The sequence below is a fragment of the Solanum dulcamara genome, chromosome 3 (assembly GCF_947179165.1).
Source record: "Solanum dulcamara chromosome 3, daSolDulc1.2, whole genome shotgun sequence".
NCBI classification, from domain to species: Eukaryota; Viridiplantae; Streptophyta; class Magnoliopsida; order Solanales; family Solanaceae; genus Solanum; species Solanum dulcamara.
In genome coordinates this window covers 35,841,751-35,855,786 of record NC_077239.1, presented here as the reverse complement: position 1 = coordinate 35,855,786, position 14,036 = coordinate 35,841,751, and the positions used below count along the sequence as shown (strand labels likewise).

Below are 14,036 nucleotides of genomic sequence, written 5' to 3'. Positions count from 1 at the left end.
ACCCGGACCATCTTGGGGCTCGGTGAATAATTATGGCATCATAATCTCATTTTCATACCAAGTATATATCAAGAGAAAGGAAAGATTGTTTCCTATACACTACTCTTTAGCATGTAGAAGCCTTAACAGGCAATGATCAATTCTTGTAGGGGTGTCAACACCTAACTATAGTTAGGGATTTTGAGGCGTACCTAGAGTTTTGGGAATGGAATTATCCCCACATTCCACATATAACTCAATTAAGTCTAAGACTCGCCAAAAGGAAAGAAAGATAGTTGTACGTACTTATAACAAAACATGCCAAGAGAAAGCTTTACATACCTCGTACGAGTTACTATTTATCATGTTCGCCTCCTCATCCTTTGAACCTATTCAACATGGAAGTAATACGAATATCAACCACTCTCGACTTTCCAGCACCTTCAGTTGCACCTTAGTATTCATGGAATCTATTTCCTTGTTCGTTTCCTTGACTAGTCCTTTAATTAGTTAAGGCACTAAACAAAAATTGGGCAACACCTCCCCTATAACGTGCCCTATCCAAATTTCCAATCACACCCCTAATAACTACAAACAACCAACAACAACAACCTGCAACATTTATAAAAGTAATTCACACCAACATTACATAATACAAACCCCAAACAACTCACTCAAAACTATCAAAACGTGAATTCTGGATAGCTTATTGTCGTGCATTGTCGCTTTGTTTCGAAGGGGTAATTGAGGGAAACATGATTTATGTTCTCCGTGAAATTATAGACATGTGTATTAGGGTCGCATATAATTTCAAATCACCCTTACATCAATTCTGTACAAAACGAATTGCCCAAAATACCAACAACAGTCCATGTAAGATTTCCAAAACCAAAATCTGGGCAGTACCTCCTCTATACTTCATCACCCTCTTTCGAGAAGATAAAAGCAAAACTGGATTTTAAAGTCTAAATGAAAGTTATATACCTATGAAATAAATTTCCAAAAAATATTAAATCATTCGAAATGAATCTATACACAAGAAGTTATACCAATATTACTAACAACAGTCCCTTCCAAAAATGGGTTTGTTAACTAGTTCTTAACATTTTCTCTCTTTGTTCTTTCAGCTTTCTCTCAAGTTCCAAGCTGAAGAATTAATTCTGTAGACATTATAAGATACATATATGCACCTCCATGGGGTTGAGGAACATCGTAGATAATTAATTCACAGAGGAAAAGTGAAGAACTCACCTTTAATTCTTCTAAACCATGGCTGCCTTCTTCCCTTCTTCTTCTCCACATTTTTGTCTCTATGTTTTGGGCTGATTTTTGGATAAATAATGACTTAAGAGTCATTAACATACATATATATGGTTCCTTAGGAAGTGACATGTGTCAGCTCTTAAGGGTGACACGTGTCAAGCCCTTATTGGGCCACGAATCTATGCTGCCAATATGGTGCTGCCATATGGTGGTGGGGTCCACCTCCCCTAAGCAGCTGCATCACCTACTTGACCCTAAGTAGGTGTATCACTTGCTGGTCCAAGTAGGTGCATCACCTACTTGCTTTGAGTAGGCGCGTTATTTCCTTATTTCTCTTTCGTGAGCTCGTAATCTCGTCTTATTTTAATAACCCGTATGATTCTTGCTACGTAAGCTTGGTATATCCTTAAGTAGCACAAGTGTATAAAACTTCTAAATTAGTAGCTTACGTAGGTAAATCGAGTCCTACAACTCATTTCTTGGCCTTCAACTCATTCTGGATTCCCACGACTCTATTTCCAACCTTCCCTACTACAGGGTATCATATCCTCCCGTCCTTAGAGTCATTTGATAGTGTCTGGACAATGGGGATCTCATGGACACTTTCAAGAAGACTAGGAACACATTTCAAGGTTCAAAAGTTTAGGGTGTAACATCCTTCCCCCTTTAGAACATTTGTCCCCGAATGTTAACAAGACTTTTCTTAGAACTTTATGCAGAGTATAGGGAGATTCTTTGCTATTTCCATAACCCATACTGTCAACCAGGTACTTAATATACGAGTTTCGAGATTTGGGGTTAGACATAGGGAATAGGTACAAATACTTGCATTTTCTGTCCTCTTTTAATTTTCCAAGTCATTCTTTTTCTAGTTTTCGTTTATCCATCATACCTTGATGGAAGTCAGATTTTAGTTTGCACCCTTCTAACTTGCCATTCTAGGATGGTTATAGGTTGTTCCCCGTAGGATTCTATTTCTTGAACATTACCTATGGACACACTCTGGGTGGATCACCAGTACGTTATGAAGTACCCGTATAGATGTACTGGGCGTATAATTTTGCATTTAGGTGGTAAGCTCAACTTACCAGCAACTTTGTCCACTTACGAGCAATTTGATGAGGTCTAACGTATTTTGGGTTAAGCTTTCTTTTCTGTGTGACTCTTTTATGCACACCTAACCATCGATTTGAACTCTGAATGTCGATGTCGATTATCCGTATATTATTTCTGCCGACTCTGGGTTGTTAGTCAATAGTTTGCTTAATCATGTCGGGGCCATTTTAGCTTAGTCTTTCTAACATCGACCCATCCAATAGGGGACGTACACATCTTGCTCTACCAGTCTTGTACGGGGCCATTAGGATATTGGAGTAGTAATTATTATTGTAGGCAACTTGATAAGTGACAGACAATCATCCCTGCTATCTTCGAAGTTAACAACACCAGCTCATGATATATCTTCTATCATTTAAGTGGTACGCTTTAGCCTGTTCATCAGGTTTGAGGGTAAAGTAGTGTACGAAGACTTATCTGTCTTCCTAGTTTCTTCGCGGACTGATCCTTGGTAGTTAACTGTAACTTGGGCTCCTTCATCTGGGATAATAGCTATGGAGACTCGGTAAGGTCTTACCACTCTTTTCCCCCAAATTTTACACCTTTTTTGGTTGAATAGGTAGCCTTTGATTGAAGAAGCAGGGGCTAATATCGTTAATACAGAAGTAACATTCCCTCTAAAGTTATCTGGTGCTGGAGTGCGAGGTGAGTCTTATAGACCTGATCATATTATGGGATTTTCGACCTCGCGTATTACTTCCTGTCTTCCATAAATTACATCAACTGGTACCCTTACCTTTTGGGTTTTGCTTTTCAGTCCTTAGAGTTGGCTGCCAAGTGGTGTCGAAATTCCCGTGCCTACTAGCCCATATAGCCATTCAATCGTTTGACTATCATTAACTAGTACTATGTCGAAGAACTGTGGCATTCAAGTGTGCCATCAGTTGGTAATTAATTAATCCTGCTGGTTTCCCTTAAGCCCTTATTACAATTGCCTTAATGTATCTTATAATACTCTGGGTACATAATATCATATCATTCCCCCGTCACTAGTTCAGATTCTTTCATCTCGCGTGATCATACCAGCACTAATGCATTAAGTTCTATCAGAATTTTTAGGTTAAGCGTGCTGGGGTGAGAGAAGTACTGGGATAGGTGACCTTCTTAGGAAGTCCTCATGTCACGTTTCATTACAATCCTTGCAATAATGTGCGGGGCACTCAACTTAGCCCAAAATTTATCTTAGCATCGTCTCACTAGTCTTTATGTGTTGCCTTGCCCTTTTCTCTATTATCTTGTAACCGATATAGGGGTAGATCTTTAGTTCCACTACAACCATGTCCCTTTTTGGTCATTTTAGTTTAAATCCTTCTATTGTATTCACCCCTTGTTGTACGCACCCATTCATTAGGGTTGGCTACTGAGTAGTGCTAAAGTTCATTCATATAGTGCCCTTTGAGCCATTGTGAGTTCTGTCTATCATTAGCTGGCATAGTTTTAAAGGAATTTTACATATAAGCTTGTCAATCCTATAGTAACCAGCTAGTCTTGTCCTTTTTATTTAAACCATTTCACAATTTTTCCTTACCCCCACTTGTAACCTTCTTAACACATTCTCGTGTCACTCTTTACCTTAACGAAAATTGGACAGCACCTCCCCTATAATGTGCCCTATCCGAATTTACGATTTGGTCCCTAAGACCTACATCCAACCAACAACAACAACCTGCAGCAATTCACACAAACAATATACAATATAAACTCCAAATGACTAATTCAAAAAGATGATATCAAATAGGGCGTCTAGTCTTTATTCTATAATGCCTTTTAATATACGAAATGAGGGGTCGTGTGGCTGCAACCAGCAGCATACACACCACTTTTAGAATGCATTTAGGCCCTATAATAATACATTACACCCCTGCAGCAACAACTCACTCAAAACTATCAAAACGTGAATTCTGGACAGCTTACTGTTTTACCTTGTCGCTTCGTTTTGAAGGGGTAATTGAGGGAAACTGGATTTACGTCCTCCAGGAAAGTTATAGACATGTGGTCTTAGGGTCGAATACAATTTAGAATCACCCCTACATCAATTCTGTACAAAATGATATGCCCAAAACACCAATAGCAGTCCGTGTAAGATTTCCAAAACCAAAATCTGGGCAGTACCTCCTCTACACTTCATCACCCTTATTAGAGAAGATAAAAGCAAAAATGGATTTTATAGTCTAAATTAAAGTTATATACCTATGAAATACCTTTCCAAAACATATTGAATCACTCAAAACGAAGCAATACACAAGAATTTATACCAATATTACGAACAACTGTCCCCTCCAAAAATGGGTTTGTTAACTAGTTTTTAACATTTTCCCTCTTTGTTCTTTCAACTTTCTCTCAAGTTCCAAGCTGAAGAATTAGTTCCGTAGACATCATAAGATACATATATACACCTCCACGGTAATGAGGAACATCATAGATAATTAATTCATGGAGGAAAATTGAAGAACTTACCTTAATTTTTCCAAAACGTGGTTGCCTTTCTCCTTTTTCTTCTTCACGTTTTTCCTTCTAAGTTCTTGGCTGATTTTGGATAAATGACTTTCTTTAAGAGTCATAAAACATAAATACATGAGCTGCCTTGGAGGTGACATGTGTCAGCCCCTTAGGGTGACACGTGTCAAGCCATAATTGGCCACCGTATCATGCTGCAAACTAGGGGCTGCCATATGGCAGTGGGGTCCATCCACCCAGCAGCTGCATCACCTACTTGACCCTAAGTAGGTGCATCACCTACTTGCTTGAGGTTCTGCCACGTCGCTCCCCCATTGGCTGCCACATGTCGTCTTTTCCCCTTCCTCGCGGGTTTGTAATCTCGTCTTATTTTAGGAGCCTATGTAATCCATGCTACGTAAGCTTGGTATGTCCTTAAGAAACTCAAGTGTATACGACTTCTAAATTAGTAGCTTACGTAGGTAAATCGAGTCCTACGACTCATTACTTGGTCTCCAATTCCTTCCAAATTCTTATGACTCTATTTCCAACCTTCTCTATTATAGGGTATCACATTCTCCTTTACTTGGAGTCGTTTGATAGTGTCGTAGCTTATCCGGCTCACATGATAATGTCTAAAGAACTTAAGAGACATTCCAAGCTCGAGAGTGTGGGGTGTAACATCCTTCCCCCCTTTAGAACATTCTTCCTCGAATGTTGAATAAAACTTCCCTTAAGACTTTATACAAACTGTAGGGAGATTCCCTTCTATTGCAATAACATACATGTTCATCCAAGTAATTAATATATGAGTTCTAGGAGTGGGGGTTTACCCATAGACATTTGAGAATAGGTACGGATACCTATGTTTCATGTCCTCTTCAATTTCCCATGTTATTTCTTCATGATTCTTACTCCGCCACGACATCTTGACAAAAGCTACGTTCTTAGTTCGCACCCCTTTTAATTTGCTGATCCAGGATGGCAATAAGTTGCCCCTCATCGGATAACTCCCTGTTACATAGACCTCCTCCCCGGGAAATATTCTAGAAGGGTTGTTGATATACTTGCGGAGCATTGATCTGTGAGAACTAAATGTATTGCTTCAAATCAGACACTAGGTCCCACTCATAGGCAACTCTGTCCATCATAACCCATATAAACTTATACTTTCATAGAGTGTGAGGTCAGCTTGGACTATAACCTACATTAATCGCCTTCCGTTCCCGAGTCGGGATTCCCATCCCCCGTAACAGGCTATCAAGCCTCTGATGCTCCACTTCATTTAAGCCATTACACAACTCCTCTTAATTCAACTTGTAACACCTTAGGTATGCTATCTTTCTCTTTTACTCAAATCTTCCTTCTAGTTTTATTACCACACATTATACTGTAATTCTTACACAAACGTGTGTAGGTACGTAGAGCCATTCAGATAATACTTTAGTGTCGCTATACTAGCGGCTTACCTCCTTCAGTCGAGGTCAGGGCTCCGCTATGGCTTTTTTCCTTAATACTGATTATATCTTACTAGTTCTGCCTCGAACCATCTTACACTTTTCTTTAATAGATTCTAAATATGGCAATCACATTGCTATTACTGACTTCTTTTTATCGAGTAATCATTTGACCTTGCTCTTAGTATGCCAATGTTCGTAAGCTGCATAACTATTCTTGTGCCATTTTCATGAAGTACATTGTATTTAAGTCATTATCTTTTCAGCTCTTGGCTTACTCTGTTCTATATGTGTCATTGTACTAACACGCCTTTATAATCTCTTTTTATCATACTTGTTTCGTTCCCTTCTTCACTTCCCAAGGGGTCACCCATCCCAGTGCTACTCTCATCCAAGCACGCTTAATTTCGGAGTTTTGACGGAATCTGGTGCATTAGTACGGGTATGATCGCGTCCATCCCTTATGGGGTCTTGTTTGAAGTTTAAGCATTCCCATTTACATACGATAGCGTCAGTCGATTTTCTCTTACGCTTGTACTTCTCTTGTCCACTTCTCCCCTTTTAGGGTGTACCCATGTCATCCTCTGTTTATTTTAAGTTATTCACACGCGAATGATTCTATTCCCACATATTTAACGTGTTGCACCATATCTATATATTCTGTTAAATCTTCCATGCGTTAGGTTGCCTTTATAGGAAACCCTAGCACAACCGTAGGGTACTTTAGTATTCGCTGTCATGACCCAACCCCGTAGGCCGCGACTGGGGTCCGACCTAGACCCTCTTATGCGTATTTATCAGCTACATTTAAGTTGAACCGTGTGTGATGTGATACTATACACAAAAACCTCAATACTTTAAAACTTTTTCATGTACCTGTAGCCTCTTTCATTCGTATCATATCATGAAAGGGCACGCACCGACGAGGCTGCCATAACATAAAAACATTTACAACATGCCGTATAGGCACAGTCGAAACAAACTTATAAACAACCCATATCTATATGTCTACAGACCTCTAGGAATAGTAGCAGCAACATATGGCGGGACAGGGCCCCCGCCGTACCCCTGAATGTACAAATATATACATTAAGTGACTAGTATCAAAAATTAGGCTCCAGAACAGTAAAGCGCTTCCGACATAGCTAAGAGGAACTCCTAAGGTGACGGATCTCCAAAATGAACATCTGTACCTGAAAGCATTAAACGCAGCCCCCCCGAGAAAAGGGGGGTTAGTACGATATATGTACTGAGTATATAAACCATAGAGCATCACAACTGAGAGAACAACTGAAATAGGGATGTAGGAAACAAGTATAACAGTTAATAAGCCATTATACCTGCATGTAATAACATAAGGGCATGTACACCATCTTCACATATCATATCCAGCCCGTTGGGGGTCTCGGTGTTACCATGTCATCGCATACGGCGTCATGTCATATTTTACGATTACATTATTATGTTTTCACATGCATGCCTATCTATCATTACATATCATACCATACCCGGCCCAGTATGGGTCTCGGTATTATAATCATATCATCATATACCATACTCGTCCCTTTAGGGGACTCGATGTTATAATCATATCATCACATACCGTACCCAGCCCATTAGGGGACTCGGTGTTATCATCATATCATCATATACAATACCCGGCCCTTTAGGGGACTCAGTGTTATAATCATATCATCACATACCGTACCCGGCCAATTAGGGGACTTGGTGTTATCATCATATCATCATATACAGTACCCAGACCTTTAGGGGACTCGGTGTTATAATCATATCATCACATACCGTACCCGACCAATTAGGGGACTCAGTGTTATCATCATATCATCATATATAGGTAGATCATTATCTGAGACTCACTAGGGTAATCATACTGAGCTATCGTTTGTGGATCAGGATAATAATCATCTCAGGTGCCCTTTGAGTACCACTAGGGCTATATTAAGTGAAGTCTCATGAATTATAGACATATTTTAGGGTAATGCGAACCAGCTTAAGGAAATTATAAACATCTTTCATCACAAAGGCCTTAGGAATAGGAGCTCTAAGTCCCACTATTAATCGACATATAGACGGTTCAGGGAAGGTAGCTCAACTACGATGAGAGTTTTCCTGCCAAGGAGTGAATATGAGACATATAGCGTATTCGGAGCTTAAGAATGGACTTACTCTAGAGCTCGTATCATATATCGTTTTCTTTAAGACATGTCAAAATAAAGAAAGGGTAGGCCTCACCTGTTTGTCCCTTCCTATCCCAAAGGAGTTTGAGAGACAATAATTCACCTATCGTAGGCGTCCTAGTGTTTAGCAATGGATAAGAATCAGAAGGTATGCTCAGGGCCTTATGAATGGGATTATCCCCACTTGCATACGCAAATATACATATTGCATTTCTATCAAGGATATGCCAAGATAAGGGAAGGATAGCCTTACATATTCATCACTTCCTAACGTATGGAAGGCTTGAGAAGCCCTAGTTCAATTACTGTAAGAGTGCTTTCATCAAGAAGTAAATGAGGACCGTGAACTACGTTTGGCATTTATGAGTAGATTTACCCTCAATCTCATATCATTCATTACTTAACTTGAAGACATGCCAAAAGAAGAAACAAGATAGACTTTACATACTTATGCCAAAAACATGACAAAAGAAAGCTTCACATACCTCGTATGGACTTCTCTTAATCACGTCCACGTCGTCGTCCTCCAAACCTATTTAACATGGAAGAAAGGCAAGTATAAACAACCTTAAACTTTTCAGTGTCTTCGGTTGCACATTAGGTTAAACCTTAGTATTAATGGAATCTATTTCCTTAGTCGTTTCCTTGACTAGTTCTTTAGTTTGCTAAGGCGTTAACGAAAATTGGGCAGAACCTCCCCTATAATGTGCCCTATCCGAATTTCCGATTAGGTCCCTAATAACTACATCCAACCAACAACAACAACCTGCATCATATGTTTAAGCAATTCCCACCTACAATATACAACATAAACTCCAAATGACTTATTCAAAAATACGATATCACAATAGGGCATCTAGCCCTTATTTTGTTATGCCTTTAATTATACACAATGAGGGGTCATGTGGATTCAACCATCAGCACCATAACCCACATTAGAACATATTTAGTCCCTGAAACAACACATCACACCCCTGCAGCAGCACCACACACGTACAACACCCCATTTCGAGTACAATTTAACTACGACGACTTCAATTTTGATTGTTTCTATCGTCGAGCATTTCCATGAATTTTTTTATACTTACAGCAGTATAAAAGGTGTAAAAAACACTACATAACAACCCCATAAACTTCAAATTAGAAGGTAAAACCTTACCTTTCCCGAAATTGGCCAAAACACGCCAAAACCTGCCTCGGAAAATCTCTTGATGTGCTGAAATGGAGTGGACTATTTGCTGTCCGTTTGGTGCTGCTCCAAACCTTAAATTTACATTATTAACACCCTCAAAACATGGAAAAATCCTTAAAAAAACGTGGGAGAAGAGAATCAATCCATAGCTTATCAAAGGGCCTTCCAAACATGCTAAAAATTAACTTCGGAACCTCCTTGATGCGGCTGAAATGCTGTGGCTGCTTGTTACTCGTTTTTGCTGTCCCAAATAGGTAAGCTACGTTGTTAAATACCTCCAATTGATAGAATAATACATTATCTAATTAATTTACCGTGCGAAATCGGGACGTACCTATTTTTCTCCTCCAAGCCGTCATGTTTTTCTCTCTTGTTCTAGGGTTTGTTCTTGAGTTTTTGCTAAAGTTTAATGGATCAGAACTGAAGTATAAGACACATATACATGTATATATGTGGTCCTAGGAGGTGAAACGTGTCATCCCCATATGGTGACACGTGTCCAGCCCCTATTGGGCCACGGATCCATGCCTTAGCCCTAGGCTGCCATGTGTCCTTGTGGGCCTCACCTCCCAAGTAGGTGGGTCACCTACTTGAACCTAAGTAGGTAGGTCACCTGGTTGATTGAGGTGCTGCCACGTGTCGCTCCTCCATTGGCTTCTACGTGTCGTCTTTTCCCCTTCCTCGTGGGTTCATAATCTCGTCTTATTTTAGGAGCCTATGCAATCCATGCTATGTAAGCTTGGTATGTCGCAACTCAAGTGTATACGATGTCTAAGTTGGTAGCTTAAGTAGGTAAATTGAGTTCTACGACTCATTATTTGGCCTCCAATTCCTTCTGGATTCTTATGACTCTATTTCCAACCTTCTCTACTATGGGGTAACACATTCTCCTTTCCTTGGAGTCATTTGATAGTGTCGTAGCTTATCCGGCTCACATGATAATGTCTAAAGAACTTAAGAGACATTCCAAGCTCGAGAGTGTGGGGTGTAACATCCTTCCCCTTTTAGAACATTCGTCTCCGAATGTTTAATAAAACTTCCCTTAAGACATTATACAAACTGTAGGGAGATTCCCTTCTATTGCAATAACATACATTTTCATCCAAGTAATTAATATATGAGTTCCAGGAGTGGTTTACCCGTAGACATTTGGAAATAGGTACGGATACCTGTGTTTCATGTCCTCTTCAGTTTCCCAAGTTATTTCTTCATGATTCTTATTTCGCCACGGCGCCTTGACAAAAGCTACGTCCTTAGTGACCACCCCTTTTAATCTGCCGATACAGGATGGCAATAAGTTGCCCCTCGTAGGATAACTCCCTGTTACATAGACCTCCTCCCCGGGAAATATTCTGGGAGGGTCGTTTATATACTTGCGGAGTACTGATCTGTGAAAACTGAATGTATTTCTTCAAATTGGACAGTAGGTCCCACTCATAGGCAGCTTTATTCATCATAACCCATATAAATTTATACTTCTGTAGAGTGTGAGGTCAGATTGGACTATAACCTACCTTAATTGCCTTCCATTTCTGAGTCGGGATTCCCATCTCCCATAACAAGCTATCAAGCCTCTGATGCTCCACTTCGTTTAAGCTATTATACAATTCCTCTTAATTCAACTTGTAACACCTTAGGTATGCTATCTTGCTCTTTTACTCAGATCTTCTTTCCAGTTTTACTACCAAACATTATGTTGTAATTCTTACACAAACGTGTGTAGGTACTTAGACAAACTCAGAAAATCTCTTAGCATCACTATACTAGTGGCTTACCTCCTTCAATCGAGGTCAGGGCTCCACTATGGCTTCTTCCCTTATTATCGATTATATCTTACTAGTTCTGCCTCGACCATCTTACACTTTTCGTTAATCGATTGTAAATGTGGCCATCACACTACTATTACCGACTTCTCTTTATCGAGTAATCCCTTGACCTTACTCTTAATATGCCAATGTTCATAGGCCGCACAATTATTCTTGTGCAATTTGCATGAAGTGAATTCTATTTTAGTCATAATCTTTTTTTTGCTCTTGGCTTACTCGGTTCCATATGTGCTATTGCACTAACACACACTTACAATCTCTTTTTGTCATACTAGTTTCGTTCTCTTTTTCACTTCTCAGGGGGTCACCTATCCCAGTGCTACTCTCACCCAAGCACACTTAACTTCAGAGTTTTGATAAAATTCTATGCATTAGTGCGGGTATGATTGCGTCCATCCCTTATGGGGTCTCATTTAAAGTTTAAGCATTCCCATTTACATACGATAGCGTCGGTTGATTTTTCTCTTATGCTTGTACTTCTCTTGTCCACTTCCCCTATTTTAGGGTGTACCTATGTCATCCTCCATTTATTTTCAGCTATTCACACGCGAATGATTCTACTCCAACATTTTTAACATGCTGCACCATGTCCACATCTTCTGTTAGTTCGTCCATACATTGTATTGCTCTTATAAGAACCCCTAGCACAACCATAGGGTGCTTTAGTATTTGGAATATATTGTATAAAATCTCATCTAAAGATTGATACTTGAGTAATATCTGTAATGTAGCAGTGCATTCAAAGCCACAATCCATTCATCCCAATCAGTAATTAGCCGGGGCTCATAATTGGTGCAAATTCCCCATTTGAGTGTACTTATACTTTAATGACTCATGTTCCAAGCTTCGTCATTATACTAACTTTATTCCCGTGGATACAACTTATTCATCTAATAACCTCGCAATGCAGCAGTTGTTCTGCAAATCGACATACCCTCTCCTTGCAGGATCTTACTAATCATCAAGGTGGAGTCACGTATATTAACTTCGTTATGCCTTCTAAACTTTCATCTTTGTCATGTGCTTCAGGCTCCTTTCTAATCCTGCTTAAAACCATATTAACTTCATTGTAGTAGGGGCGTTATCTTATTACTCTTTCATCATACTATAATTTTAATTCATAACTGTCTATCTCCCTTTTTGTTCGGTACTCATACTTAATTAATCACATCTATCTTGAATGCCTATATTATAACTTCTCTATTATTCCTCCATCTCATTTCCATTTTTGGTTGAGCGTAAGGAATTCCATATTACTCTTTATTTCCTTGTACTAGCTACCCTTTTTGTCATCACACAACCTTTATTCGAAACTTTCCTTACTAAGCTTTACTTATTATCACAACAGTTTTTGTTATATTCACCTGGTACCCTGTCACATTCAGTCCCATAGTATAACACCACTTGACTTTTTTCACGATTCTTACTATGGGCTACCTACCTTTCTTAGTTAGTATTATCCTTAATGTTTCACAAGCTGTCTTATTAACATTTCATATCCGTCATAATTCTTTATCCCTCGTACTCTTTTCTTAATCATACTGTTACTTCCTTCAACTATAAGGTGTCATAGTTTATCCCTATGTATCAATTCAGGTGATGCCTTACTATATCATTTTATCCCGATCTATTAGTCCTCTTTGAGTTATCTTCTTTGGCTTATAGGTCCTTTCTAACTTCGTTTTACTATTCCAGTATCGACCTCCTAGTTTCTATTGCCATTAACTCAGCAATTAACTTATTTATCGAGGTCGGCCATACTCATTTAGTCAAATCTCATCATTGTTGTGAGAATAACCTTTTAAGACATACTACAGCCCTGGATCTCATTCTTCTCTTATTTTTAGGAAAATTTGGGCAGAGTTTCCTCTGTATTTCTTACTATCTCAACAACTGCACACAGAAAATACCAACAATGCCTCACAGGGCACACAAATATATATTCGTATCGTATCATATCGTAGCCACCCAGCGCACACATATATATTTATATCATCCCATATCGCAGCCACACAGGGCGCCCATATTAGCAGTATGAACATGGACTTACCTCGTATGTTCCCTCAAATTGCACCTGTTGCACTTTCCTGTATACTTTCCCTTACATTTTTTAACTTTATATATCAATCGTATTGCAACACCTTACCTGACATAGGTCCTTCGTGCCTTTTCTTACCTTTGTGCTTCGTAACATCCAATATTATCAGTTACTTTCTTCTATCGGCTTGTCCTTCTGCTGAAATCACAAGTTAGTATGAGGAATTTCATTCCCTATGACTCGGCTCTATCGCACGATCATAGATATGAAAGAAAGGTAACATCCTAAATGTCCTGTAGCCTCTTGTCTATAGATGTGGTGCATAACAAATCGATAAACAAGACTCTACTAGACACGGTCTATAGACATCCCAAGGACGAACTGCTCTGATACCACTTTTGTCATGACCCAACCCTATAGGCCGCGACTGGGGTCCAACCTGGACCCTCTTATGCATATTTATTAGCTACACTTAAGTTGAACCGTGTGTGATGTGATACTTTACACAAAACCCTCAATAGTTTAAAACTT

General features: G+C 39.3%; 1 pseudogene; it reads left to right on the top strand.

The window, feature by feature from the left end:
* Nucleotides 1-3,367: 3,367 nt before the first annotated feature.
* On the top strand, nucleotides 3,368-3,487 carry LOC129883850 (5S ribosomal RNA; annotated as a pseudogene).
* Nucleotides 3,488-14,036: the final 10,549 nt, after the last annotated feature.